General features: G+C 36.7%; 1 pseudogene; it reads right to left on the reverse strand.

Annotated features, from left to right (window-relative positions):
• Window positions 1–5,461: 5,461 nt before the first annotated feature.
• On the reverse strand, window positions 5,462–5,562 carry LOC112208775 (U6 spliceosomal RNA; annotated as a pseudogene).
• Window positions 5,563–14,839: the final 9,277 nt, after the last annotated feature.

Raw genomic sequence — 14,839 nt, forward strand, 5'->3', positions numbered from 1 at the left:
GGATTAATTTCCAGTCACCTCCGGTGGTGACTGTCTTAATAACATACCTTTATTGTCTTCTTCCTTATCTCACTTCCCCACTCACCTACCTGTGTTTCCCTCACCTCCTGTCACAGCGAGGTCCCTATAAGCAGAGCCTGAGACAAGGGTCTTGTTCACGTGATTTAGTGGAGTATTGTCCTCAGGGAAGAGGAGACAGGGCTGTAAGATGGGGCAGGGAAAGGAGCTGAACAAGGATGCAGTCCTGGCTGGAGCCTCGCTTCAGCCCAATCCCCTGAGGGAACTTCCAGAGCACAGATTGTAACAAAGAGTTAGTGTCCCCTTCAGGTAAGGGGGCCAGCCTTTGGAATCCCTACTTCAGTTAGACATTTTCTGAGGCTTTCCCTGAAGTGGTATGGTAGCATATAGTCTCCAAGCTGAGGCAGTGCCCATTTGGCCAAAGGCAATTCTCCAGAACAGAGGTCAACTGTGAAGTGTTGGCGGCCAATACTCACAGCTGGAGGATGGATATACCTTCCAGTATAGGGGATCCCAGGGAGCCCCAGAGAGTCCAATACGCCCCCTACTAAACTTGCACCCTAATCTCTGTCTCAGGGTCTGATTCTGGGGTAGAGAATGGGAGACATGTTTATCCAGATATTCAGGAGAAGGGAAACCTCAGATTTCTTGACATCATATTCAAGTTCCTATTTGTCCATCTGATTGCAGGGGTTATTTTGGACCATTAGGGGAGTTATCTAGACAGTGACGCTTCTCTCTCCATCATTCATTTGGTGTGGAATGGTGCCTCTTCTTTTCAGCCGTCTCATTCTCACTGTCAATCAGCTGTGGATGTGGGGCTTCCCGCTTTCTTTCTGCAGGCACCCCTCCCGGTCTCTGCATCAGGTCTACACACTGAGCACTAATAGCTGAAATGACAAAAATTGCCAGGTATTACCAATATAGCCAGTTGCTTTCTCAGAAAGCCACCTCCCCACCCGGTAGTCTGTGGGAAGAAATATCTGTGGTGTTGTAGGACTGTGTCTCTGACTTACATTTTCTTCCTGTAGCCTAGGCCCTCTGGGATACCATGCACCACAACCCATCTCTATGGGGCCTTGACATCCGCCTAATTTTTGCCAGTCCCTGGCCCCAGAGAGCCAGATTCTGTTTCCAGCAGTTCCAGTCAGCAGCTGGTTCTGGGGAAGTTCTGCTCAATAGAAATATAATGCAAGCCACATATTTTCTAGTAACCACATTAAAAAGGTAAGACAAACAAGTGAAATTCATTTTAATATTATTTAACTCAATGTATTAAAAATCCATTTCAACATGTCAATATGAAAATTATCAACAAGATACTTAATTTTTTTTTTTCATATTAAGTCCTTGGGATCTGGTGTATATTACACTGATAGTACATTTCAATTTGGACCCACTACATATCAGATGCCTAATAGGCACATGGGGCTAATGGCTGCTGCATTGTGTGTGTGAACAGAGAGGGGTTCTAGTCTCTGGTAGTAATTTTGCTTTGTTGACATGGCCTACCCACAGGGTCTAGGCTGGACTAGAAATCATGTGAAGCCAGGAGTACATGCTCTTCTTGGTTTGGGGCAGCTGGCTGAGCCTGAAGTCATGATGAGGCTGAGGTGTAATGATGGGTAGGGGTGCTGGAGGCCTGGAGGTCCTGTCCAGTGGGTATTCTCCAGAGTTGGAGGTCATGGGAGCCAGGCAGTTTCTGATGCTGGTGGCAGTCAAGAGGTGGTGAAGTTATGACACTTACTTGAGGTGCTAGAGGAACTTTCAGACCAGTGTTTTTAACACTTTTGAAACCATCCCAAGATACTAGCAGGAGTTGGGAGAGATGGACAAACTGTTAGGCTGAGGCTGGTGCTTTTTGGGGATCCAGGACTGCCTCATTCATGTGAGGCCAGATTAAAGCAAATATTGCTGTTCTGTGGCTTGTCTATTAAACATTAGGAAAGCCAATCATTCTTAATTCTAATTTTTTAAAAGGAAGATTTCAAAAGGAAAGAAGTGACAAACACACATTTAACCAGCATGCTTTCTATTGCATTATTGAGTCCTCAGTGAAGGTGTTAAAAAAGGCACATGTTTTGTATTGACCTCTTTGAAAAGCACTTCTGGATTTTACCATTAATAAGGCCCCTTTGGTTCTCACTCTCCAATTAGTTGTGTGATCACCTAACAGTGTTTTGATCTGGACTATATTTCTTGTTTTAATGATTAGTATTTCATACTTTAGACTCCTTGTGAAAAGCAGGATAAATTGGCCTTATTTCTTCTCCTTGATCAGCCACATATAGTGCTCCATAAAGAAAATGATTCTTTTTTTTACTCTCAAATGCCTATTACCTGACTTTTGAGCAAAATATATACTCACCTCATTTTTCAGAGGGGTCTTCATCAATTACTAGACTTGTCTAATTAACTCACTTAAAATAATTTAAAACTCGAGAATTTGCTTAATAAAAATACATGGAAATGGTGATTATTGTGGTTTCTAACTTTCACTTTTGGTAGACTTCAACCTTTGAAAGAATAGAATTTTTTCTTTTTTTCTTTTTCTTTTTTTTTTAGATGGAGTTTCGCTCTGTTGCCCAGGCTGGAGTGCAGTGGTCTTGGCTCGCTGCAACCTCCGCCTCTCAGGTTCAAGCAATTCTCCTGCCTCAGCCTCTCGAGTAGCTGGGATTACAGGTGCACGCCACTATGCCGGGCTATTTTTTGAATTTTTTTAGTAGAGATGGGGTTTCACCATGCTGGCCAGGCTGGTCTCGAACTCTTGACCTTGTGATCTGCCCACCTCGGTCTCCCAAAGTGCTGGGATTACAGATGTGAGCCACCGCGCCCGGCTTTAGGCTTTTAAAAACAACAAATTATTTTTCTGGAGGAAATTCAGAATAAATAAAACACACACACACACCAACCACTATAGGAACTATTACACAGTCTTCTCTCATTTGTTCTGCAAGTTGCCTTTTCACAGAATGCTGTATTGAAGATCCACTTATGTTAAGCACAAATAGTTTCACGTCACTTTTCTTTTTTTTTTTTTGAGACGGAGTTTCCCTCTTGTCATCCAGGCTGGAGTGCAGTGGTGTGATCTCGGCTCACTGCAACCTCTGTCTCCTGGGTTCAAGCAATTCCCCTGCCTCAGCTTCCCAAGTAGCTAGGATTACAGATGTGCACCACCACACCCCACTATTTTTGTATTTTTAGTAGAGACAGGGTTTCACCATGTTGGCCAGGCTAGTCTCCAACTCCTGACCTCAGGTGATCTGCCCACCTCGCCCTCCCAAAGTGCTGGAATTATAGGCATCAGCCACCACACCTGGCCCACATCACTCTTTTTGACTGTTTCATGATATTTGGTAGTATGGCTGAATCATAGTTTAGTCATTGCCTTAATGACAATGACTAAAGTTTAGTTAGTCAATGGCTTAAGTAGCATCTAGGTTATTCTCAATGTTTTTGCTGTTTTTTTGTTTGTTTTCTGTTTTGTTTTTTTGAGACAGAGTCTCGCTCTGTCACCCAGGCTGGAGTGCAGTGGTGCAATCTCTGCTCACTGCAAGCTCTGCCTCCCGGGTTCACGCCATTCTCCTGCCTCAGCCTCCCAAGTAGCTGGGACTACAGGTGCCCGCCACCACGCCCGGCTAATATTTTTGTATTTTTTAGTAGAGACAGGGTTTCACCGTGTTAGCCAGGATGGTCTTGATCTCCTAACCTCCTGATTCGCCTGCCTTGGACTCCCAAAGTGCTGGGATTACAGGCGTGAGCCACCGCGCGGCCATTTTTGCTGTTTTAAGATTTGCTAGACTGAACACCTTTGCACACTGTCTTCTTATGTGGCTCCATGGTTGTTTCTCTAAGTTGGTGCTGAGCAGCGAAATTGTAATTTATAGAAGTGCCCAGTTTAAGCTTTTGAAGATAACTTCCAAAATGCCCTATACAGTAAAAATTTATTCTACTACAATTCATACTTTTGCTATCCATATCTTTGTCTACATTTAATATTAGTGAACATTTGCTTCTACCAGCCTGTTGTGTGAAAAATTATATCAATTTTATGCTGGTAATGTAATTTTTCTATGGTAAATATATGCAAAATAAAAAATATAGTGTACATATATATGAATACACAATTTGAATATTAATAATAAAACAGGCACCCAAGTCCCTACCGCTCAGCTGAATATTGTCTTAGAAGTATCTCATGTGATCCTTTCCAGTTGTGCAGCAATAATTCACTCATTTTTGCTCCTGTATAAGAATACACCATGATTTATTTTTCTATTTTACAATGATGGACATTTGGGTTATTTCCTGTTTTTTCCTATTATGGATTGTGAGCCTATAAGCTTTCTTATGTCTGTCTCCTGGCATACATGTGCAAGGACATTGCTAAGGTATTCTCAGTCGTGAAATTGCTGAGTTCTAGGTATAGTGGAGAGTGACAAAATGAATTTTATCCACCCAAAATCATTTTCCCCATCTTACACATGGATGTTCATCTAGACTGCATTTCCCAGCCTCCCTTTTAGTTGGATATGGCTATGTGACTAAGTCCTCACTAGTGGAATTTAAGCAGCTTTCTATTCTGCTACGTTAGGATCAGAGCCTTAAGGTGGTGGGTGTACCTCCTCCATGCGTTCTTCTCTTTTCCCACCAGACAAAACCAAAATGTGGTGGTGAGCCAACTTCAATTTTGCAGAAACTGACTTGGAAAGAACTGATTACCTGAAGGACCGTGAGGATCAAAGTTGTCCCACTGACCAGGGTGTAAACTTTGGAACTGATAAGTGAGAGAGATAAGGTAAACTTCTTTACCTTTAAGCCATTTATTGTTAGTATCTTTATTATGTCAGCCTGTACTTACTCTAATTAATACATAAAGAAGCACATGTTAAACTTCACTGAGTGATGCCATACTCCTATCCAAAACCTTTGAAGCAATTTACACTCCTACAGGCATTTTATGACAGCTCTTGTTGCTCTGTATTCTAGGAGCCCTAGCTATTGTCTGAGTTCATTATGTTTACCTATCAGTGGGTGAGTAGCATTATCTCAGTATTGTTTTCATTACCAAATGAGGTTGTACATTTTTTCAGATATTGTTAGCTTATTCATAGTTACTTGTATCTGAAATGTCTGTTTGAATCTTTTGCCCCCTTTTTAACACTGGATGCTTTTTTGTAGTCAAAAAATATAATATAAAATTTTCATTTCAGCCATTTTAACTGTATAATTCACAATGCTATGCAATCATCACCACTATTTATTTCCAAAGCCCTTTTATCATTCCAAACAGAAACTCTGTACTCATTAAGCAATAACTCCCGATTCCTCTTCCCCCATCCCCTGGTAAACACTAATCTATTTGCTATCTCTGTGCATTCACCTACTCTAGATATTTCATGTAAGTGGAGACATACAGCCTTTGTCCTTTTGTATGTGGTATAAAAATATGGAGTGCTTCACAAATTTGCATGTTACCTTTGCAGAGGAGCCATGCTAATCTGTATCATTCCAATTTCAGTAATGTGCTATCAACGCGAGCACTTGGGTGCTTTTGACACATTTATTTCATATTGATTTATAGAAATTCTTTATATATTCTAGATACTAATACTTTTTAAATTAAGTTGCAGATAGTTTCTCTCAGTGTGTGGCTTAACTATGTTTATGGTGTCTTTTTGCATCAAAGTTTTCATTTTATTAATCAAGTGTATCTGTATTTTCCTTTGTAGTTTGTGCTTTTTGTGTCCTGTTTATGACATTCTCCTCCTTACAGCCCACTTCATTTAGCTATTCTCCTAAGTTATATTAAAAAATATTATGAAGTCTTCCTTTTAATATCGGTTTTCAGTCCACCTGGAATTGATATTTGTGTGAGAAAGGAATCAAATTTTATTTTTCAGATTGTCTTGGCAACGCTTATTGAATAGTTTATTCTTTCTCACCATTTTGTAATACTTCCCTTGACATGGAGTTTTCATATATACATTGATCCTAAATCTCTATATCAATTCCATATTGTTTTAATTATGGTAGCTTTATAATAAGTTTTGATAGCTGATAAGGCAAGGCCTTCCATTCTGTTTGTCTTCAAAATTGTCTTCGTTATTCTTGCCTCTGCTTTTGAACTTGAGGGTCAAATTGTCAAATTCTTCAAAAATATTATAGGTTTTTTTTTGTATTTGTATTGAATCTATAGGAAAAATTGGGGATGATAGCCATGAGATTTCTCACCCATAAACACAGTATATCTCTCCAGTTATTTAAATGTTGTTTAATAAATTTTTATTTTTTTATAAGGCCTTTACAAACTTTCTTAAGATTTGTTCCAAGATATATTAGAGTTTTTATTGCCACTAAAATGCTGTATTATTCATGTGGACACAAAGATGGGAACAACAGACACTGGGGACGGCTTCAGTGAGGAAGGTGGGAGGGGGTGGTGGGCTGCAAGGCTACCCATCAGGGTACTACGCTCACTACCTGGGTGATGGATCATTTGTACACCAAGCCTCATTTACCCACGTAACAAACCTGTACATGTACTCCTGGAACCTAAAGTAAAAGTAGTAGGAGAAAAAATGCTGCATTGTTAAAAAATTACTTATTCTTATTTGTTGCTGATGTTTAAGAAAGCAACAGATTTTTATATATTGACTTTGTAACTAGCAAACTTGCTCTTGATTTTTGTTTGGTCTAATGATTTCCCTGTACAGTCTCTTGGGTTTTCTACAAAATCTTGCTGTCTGTGGCCTAATGTAGTTTTCTTTCTTTTTGTCCTCTCCTTATATTTTTCATCTCTCTTTTATGTCTTACAGCGCTAGCTCAGACCAGCAGTGAAATGTTGACTGGAAACAAGGAGAGTAGGCATCCTTTCTTCTTCCCAACTTTAAAGAGAATGCTTCCGATGTTTTGCCATGAAATGTAATGTTTTCTCTGGGGTTTGGATAGAAACCATGCCTCAAGTCCCTTTCTATTATTTTATTAAATATTTTTAAGTTGTGAAAATGTTCTGAGTTTTAATCAAATATTCTGTCTGTGCCTATTGAGATGATCATATATATGTTTTGTCCTTTAATCAGTAAATGGGACAATAGATTTCTCTAAAATTAGACAACTTTTTCAATCCTGGAACAAGGATTATGTCAGCTTCCTAACATCATTCAGGAAATACATCCTTGAGTGTTTGGATTAGAACCCACTAACAAAACCGTTTAGACTTAATGTTGTTTCTTTTTTTGATGGGTAGATTTTTAATTACTGATTCAAATTCTTTTGTGAAAATCAATCTACTCAAATATTCTGTTTTTTATTGTGAATCAGGTTTGATATATTGTATTTTCTTCTCAAGAAAAATTGCTATTTCATTCAAATGGTTCACAGTATTTTCTACTGTTTTAAAGTTTTACTCTATCCGTATGCCCTCTTTTCCATCCATAACATTATTTAATTTTGTTTTGTCCCATTATACACTCCACCCCACCTCTTGCAAACTAGCACAGTCTTGGCAGAAGTTTTTTTGTATTTTATTAGTTTATTTTTTTCAGTGAGTAAGCTTTGAGATGTGGGAGCCTTGTTGATAATTTCTTTATTTTTCATTTCTGTGTTTACATATTTATCTTATCAATTTTCTTCTATTCTAATATTCTTTCTAATGTTCCAAGGTAAGGTATAAATTTCCTGTAGATACCACTTTAGCTGCATGCCAAGGTTTTGAACGGTAGTGTTATAATTATCATTAAATTTTAAATATTTTTCAGTACCCCTTATGAGTCCTTATTTAAAGTTTATTTAAATGTGTTTTTCAAAGTTTCTTTGGTTATTGATTTCTGATTAAATTGTGTTGAGGTCAGAGAACATGATCTGTGTGACAAATTATTTAGTCTTTATTGAGCCTTGCTGTTTGGTGGTAAGTCATCAGGTTTTGCAATTGTTCCACATCTACTGGAGAAGAATGCATAATTGCTTGTGATTGGATAGGGCTCTATACAGCCACTAAATTAAATTAAGTTGTTGCTTTCTTCCATTTACTTACCAATTTTCATCTGCCTGATTTATAAATAACAAAATGAGTTATGTTAAAATCACTTTCTAATGAGAGATTTGTCCATTTTATCTTGACATTCTGCCTTTTTATTCTTTATATAATTTGAGACTGTGTCTTAGATACATAGAAACTCAGAATTTATTGTGTTCCTAGAAGAATTATTCCATTTATTATTATGTAATGATCCTTTTTATTATTAATAATGCTTTTATCTTAATATTTATTTTGTTTGGCATTAGTCTAGTTATCCCAGTTTTAAAAAATAATATTTGCCTGTTTTTTTTTCTTATCTGTTTACTTTGAACACATGTGAGTCATCGTGTTTTTGGATGTATTTCTTCCAACAGTATATAACTGGATTTATTCTTAACCAATCTGATGTTTGTCTTTTAAATGATGAGTTTATTTCAGTTTTATTTATTCTGATTGCTAGTAATTTTAGATTTATTTCCATTATCTCAGTTTGTGCTTTATATACAGTTTGCTTTTTTATTCCTACTTTCTATTGTACTGATTAATTTTCATTAATCCCCTTTTTTTCTTCTGCTTATCTAGCAGTGGTCAACTTTAACAGTTTAAAGCATGGTTGATTTGACAACATCTAAAATTATTCAATATTTCTGCTTGCTTTCGGAATGGTACCAGGGCATTAGAAAACTTTCAGCTTTCCAACTCCCATCTTAAATGCTGTTATTCAACATTTTAGTGTTACCTTGTTTTTAGAAACACTAATGATTTACCCACATGTTTACCATTGGGTAAACAAGTAAACTTTCCTCTAACTTTGCTTTTCTGAATTATTTCCTTCATTCCTGAAATAGTTCCTTTAGTAAATCTCTTAGAGATAGTGTCTTAGTGGTAAATTCCCTCAGTCTTACTTTAAAATGTCTTTACAACTTTTTTTTTGCTCTTAGTCTTGAATACAAATTTATCTGGATATAGAAATTTAGGTATATACAATTTTAGAATTTAAAATTTTATATATAATTTTATTTTCTTTCTATATGTACATCTTGCTGCTGAGAAGTCTAGTTGTCATTTCATGTGAGCAACTTCTCATTTCTGTCTGATAACTTTAAAGATTTTTTTTCCCCTATCTTTGGTGTCCTTTAGTTTCATTATGATTTGTCTAGTTAGGAATTTTTTTTTTGTTTATTCTGCTCAGGACTTCTTAAATCTGCTTCTTGAATCTGAATAATTCATTTGTTCGTCAGTTCAGAAATTTATCTGCCATTGTTTCTTTGAGTATTCCTTATCCACCCATTCCTTCCATTATTTTCTCTTAAGTATTAAATAAATTATGCATCACCCATATTTCTCAATGGTTTTTAAGATTTTATATCTCTTTGCTTTTCTGTGTTACATTATAGTTAATTTTGAAAAATTAATGCAAAGTTCAGTAGATCACTCTTCAAGCATTTTAATCTCTTAAACCTATTCATTTAGTTTTTAATTTCAATGTCTTTTTAAAATTTTTCCTGTTCTATGTGGTTCTTCTGAAATCTATAGATTCTTTTTATAGTGTCTTCCTTTATTATTTAAAATACTGATATCTAAAAGTGTTTCTTTGATAGTTCTATAATAGGGGTCTAATGTTGTTTTGGGAATTCTGTGGACTTTGTGTGCCTCTTGCATTTTCTTCCCTCTAATGTTCCCAGGGTATTATCTACTTATAACTGCTTTTTTCAGTTGAGTTCTTGGCTTGGGAGATCTGAGATTATTCAAGTAGCATAAATTTGAATTTGAAATCCATATGAGTGAAGGCCTATGATAAGAATTCTGAGGGGAAATTATTTTGTCTTACTCACTCCACCCAAGCCAAGAGTGGCAAGCATCCTTGTTCTCCTTTAGGACAGTGAGTAAACTTTTCCTTTCCTCTATTCTTTCAATGAAGGTGTTGCAATTTAAAGCTTCAGATTTATGCAGTTGTCTTAGTTCCAACTTTCTTCCTTGTATTCATTTAAAATCTTGTTTCCAACCTGCATATCTATTAAAATTCAAGTCATTATGTTTCCCAGATTGGGGAATCAATCCCTGCAGTGTAAGCTCCCAGATTCATCATTCTGGCTTTTTGTACCTCTTTGTTTCTATGCTCTTGGGGATACTTCTTATGGTTCTGCAATACATTCACAAGCAGCTATTTCACATATTATTGAATTTTTCTAGATGTTTTTATTAAGAGTTGTGTGGGTTATTTTGTCTATAATATTGGCACAAATGAAAGGGTTTTTTTTATTATTTATTTTCCCTTTGAGGTATGATACAATGACATTTTTTAGCCAAAAAGTGCTTATCTTTTAATCAAGGTTCAATTCATTCATATTTCTTTCTTTTCTTTTCTTTTTCTTCTTCTTCTTCTTCTTTTTTTTTTTTTTAATGGAGTCTTGCTCTGTTGCCCAGGCTGGAATGCAGTGGCATGATCTCAGCTCACTACAACCTCCACCTCCCAGGCTCAAGTGATTCTCCTGCCTCAGTCTCTCGAGTTGCTGGGACTACAGACGTGTGCCACCAGGCCTGGCTAATTTTTGTATTTTTAGTAGAGACGGGGTTTCACCATCTTGCTCAGGCTGGTCTTGAACTCCTGACTTCAGGTGATCCGCCCACCTCGGCCTCCCAAAGTGCTGGGGTTACAAGTGTGAGCCACGGCGCCCGACCCAATTCATTCATATTTCTTATTGGAGGTGATTTCTGTAATTTCTTATAAATTTTTATTGCTTAAATAGTAACTTTCTTTCTATTTGTGTTTTTTCAATTTTTTTCATTCTTTCTTTCTTTTGTTTTTTTTTAATAGGCGTTGGGGTTGGGCTCTGTCTGGTGGCAGGTCCCTGACTGTAGTCATCCCTACAGCCTGGCTTTTAAAAACAATAAATAAATAAAATAATTTTTAAAATAGGAGTTATATTTTGTTTTTATTTTCTCTAGTATTTTCAAAGGTATATATATATTTATTCAGAGTACAATTTTAAAAGCCTTTAAGTATTTGAAGCCATTTTTAAACCAAGTTTAGCTATTTTAAATCAGTATTTCTAAGAGTCTCAATTCCTCCTAAGTAAACAAGGAATGTCAGATAGCTTTCCACTTCTTCTCCTTCTCCCCATATTCCTCTTCTCTTTGGTCCTAATTAATGTAATTTAAAGTATTGGATCTAGGCTTTAGTAATTAAAATTTTAACAATATGAATGTTCTTTATTGAGATTACTTTTTACATTTTATTTTAATTGAAAGGGACAAAAAACTAACATACAAAAATCAGTTGTATATATTCACACCAGTAACAACCTATCTGGAAAAGAAATCAAGAAAATCCCATTTACAATAGTAAAAAAAATGAATAAAATACTTAGGAATAAGTTTAACTGACAAGGTGAAAAATCTGTACACTAAAAACTACAAAACATTCATGAGAGAAGCTGAAAAAGATAAATAAATGCTAAGATATCTCATGTTCACGGGATGGAAGAATTAATGTTGTTAAAATGTCCATACTGCCCAAAGTAATATATAGATTCAATACAATTCCTATCAAAATTCCAATGGCATTCATCACAGAAATAGAAAACACAATTCTAAAATTCATATAAAACCATGAAAGACCTCGAAGAGCCAAAGCAATCTTAAGAATGGAAAACAAAGTTGGAGGCATCACACCTCCTGATTTCAAGTGATATTACAAAGCTATAGTAATCAAAATAGTTTTGGACTGGTGTAAGAACAGACACATAGACCAATGGAACGAAACAGAAAGCCTGGAAATAAACCCAAGCATGTATGGTCAACTAGTTTTTGACGAGAACATTAAGAAGATACAAGGGAAAAAGGGAGTATTTTCAACAAATGGTATTGGGAAAACTGGATATCTACATGCAAACAAACTAATTTGGACCCTTTTCTTATACCACACACAGAAATCAACTCAAAATGGATTAAGGACCTAAACATAAGACCTGAAACTGTGAAACTCCTAAAGAAAACAGAGAAAAGGATCCTTGACATTAGCGTTGGCAGTGATTTTTTTGGACATCACACAAAAAGCTTTGGCAACAAAAGTAAAAATAAACAAGTGAGACTACATCAAACTAAAAAGTTTTTGCACAGCAAAAGAAACAATCAATAAAATAGAAAGGCAGCCTACAGACTAGGAGAACATATTCATGGACCATATATCTGATAAGGGGTTAATATCCAAAATATATAAGGAGCTCACACAATTCAATATTTAAAAAACCTCCAAAAAAACAAAAAACAAATAACCCAACTAAAAATGGGCAAATAACCTGAACAGACATTTCTCCAAGGAAGACATAAACGTGGCCAGCAGGTATATGAAAAGGTATTCAACTAATCAATAGGGAAATTGAAATAAAAGCCATGAGATATCACCTCGCACCTGTTAGAATGGCTATTAGCAAACAAAATAAGGGGCAAGTGTTCATGAGGGTGTGGAGACAAGGACACACTCTTGGTTGGAAGGTAAATTGGTGTAGTCATTATGGAAAACAGTATGAAGTTTGCTCAAAAAATTAAAAATAAAACTACCACATGAACCAGAAATCCCTCTTCTTGGTTTATACTAAAAGGAAATGTAATCAGAACCTTGTAGAGGTATCTGCACTCCCATGTTCACTGCAGCATTATTCACAATGGCCAAGATATGGAAACAACCTGTGTCCATCAATGGATGAGTGGATAAAGAAATTGTGATACACACACACACACACACACACACACACCACACTCACAGAAATATTATTCAGCCTTAAAAAAGAAGATCCTGCCATATATAACAACATGCTGAACCTGAAGGACATTGTGCTAAGTGAAATAAAGCAGACACAAAAAGAAAAATACTGCATCATCTCATTCTTTTTTTTTTTTAGACAGAGTCTCGCTCTTGTCCCCCAGGCTGGAGTGCAGTGGTGTGATCTTGGCTCACTGCAACCTCCGCCTTCTGGCTTCAAGCGATTCTCCTGCCTCAGCCTCCCGAGTAGCTGGGATTACAGGTGCCTGCCACCAAGCCCGGCTAATTTTTGTATTTTTAGTACAGATGGGGTTTCACCATGTTGGCCAGGCTGGTCTTGAACTCCTGACTTCAGGTGATCCGCCTGCCTCGGCCTCCCAGATTGCTGGGATTACAGGTGTGAGCCACTGCGCCCGGCCATGGAATCTATTTTTAAAAGTCAAATACATAGAAACAGAGAGTAGATCAGTGGTTACCAGGTGGCGGAGGGTGGGGTGGGGGGAGAAAAGGAGAGTTATAGGTCAAATGGTACAAAGTTGCAGTTATGCAGGATGAATTTTAAAAAAACATTAAAAGCAGTCTGTAAATATTTAGACATCTATTTCAATTGATTTTATTGCTTGACACCAAATTTCATCTCTTTATCAATTGGAATATATTTTTAAGTAAATTTTTTTCTAAAGTGTTGCAAATTTTCTGAGACCCGAAAATGTTTGTTTCTTTCAACTTGCTGGATTTATATATATTTTGTGTTACAAATTTTCCCTCTTAAAAACTCTATTGCTAAAAAAAACCAAGCGAAATCAACAAACAAAACCAAGAAAAACCCAAACTCTATAGCTCTTTCTTCATTTTTTCCCTAGAATTTAGTGTTCTGAAATTAATGATATTTAGTCCACTGTAGGTATCCTGTTTTCCTATGTGGCCATGAATGTGTCTGTTTGTGTGTGTTCTTGAATAGATGTAAAATTTCTTTTAAAAAATCCATATGGTTCAAAAACATTTTCTAGATGTGACGATATGTCGTCTTTACTCAGCTAAGAAAAATTTTATGCTTTCATAGCTTTGTCATTACTTTCATGGCATTTGTACTGGTCTCTTTTTAAAGAACTCTGAATTCTTCTCAGAACTCTTTTGGGGACCGTTTAAGGTCCCCAGCACCTTGCAAGCAACTAGCACAATTTTATATAAGTTGGTTCCCCATTTTCTATCTTCTTGTTTGTTTTGTATTCTCTGTTTCCATTTTTCTTTTTTGTTCATGTTGTATGCATTTTGGGGAAGCTTCTCGAGTTTATCTTTCATATCATCCATTCAATGTTCAGCAGCAACAAATGTACTCTTGACTGACACACCAATGTGGAGTTGAATTCTGACACTGCATTTTTGCTTCCTTAAAACACTTCCTATCCCTTTCTCCTCCCCTCTTCTTTTATTCTGTTGTCTTTTCTGTTTAATGTGTTTTCTCATAAGTTTGTTTCTCTATATTCGAATTTATGTCTTCATGTGTGCCAAGAAGTTTCCTGAAAATGTCTCTAGACTCTGCAGAACTTCATTTTCAAAAGGATGCTCCTCATCTGGGTCTTGAAGGTGCTGCTCCTGGTTTTGCAGTGTTGTAATAGGTCCCTGAGGTGTCCTGACTTCTCTTCACTCCTCCTTGAGAAGGGAAAGACTCATTAATTCTCAATGTATTTTGGTAGGCAGGATGAGTGGGTTGGCCTTCGATCCTCTAGCTGTCTACTTGCTTGATCGCTGAATCGCCTTTATAAACCTACAGCAATGCTTAATTGACAGTTGCCAACAGGCTTCATCTAGTGTATGTCTTCTTTACTGAGGTAGCATCTTTCTCCAACCACCATCCCAATTCTCTGGTGCTCTGACATGCTGTATCCCAGGAAAAACTCTAGTCAGCAGGCTGTACTGTCACAGTACAGTCATTAATGTGACTGCTCCAGCCTCTTGACTGTTTTTTACCTGAAGAATGCATTGTGTCTTCATCAGCCCATCCATCTATCCAGTTGTGTATTTCATTTTTAAGC

The sequence above is a fragment of the Pan troglodytes genome, chromosome 2 (assembly GCF_028858775.2).
Source record: "Pan troglodytes isolate AG18354 chromosome 2, NHGRI_mPanTro3-v2.0_pri, whole genome shotgun sequence".
Classification (NCBI taxonomy): Eukaryota; Metazoa; Chordata; class Mammalia; order Primates; family Hominidae; genus Pan; species Pan troglodytes.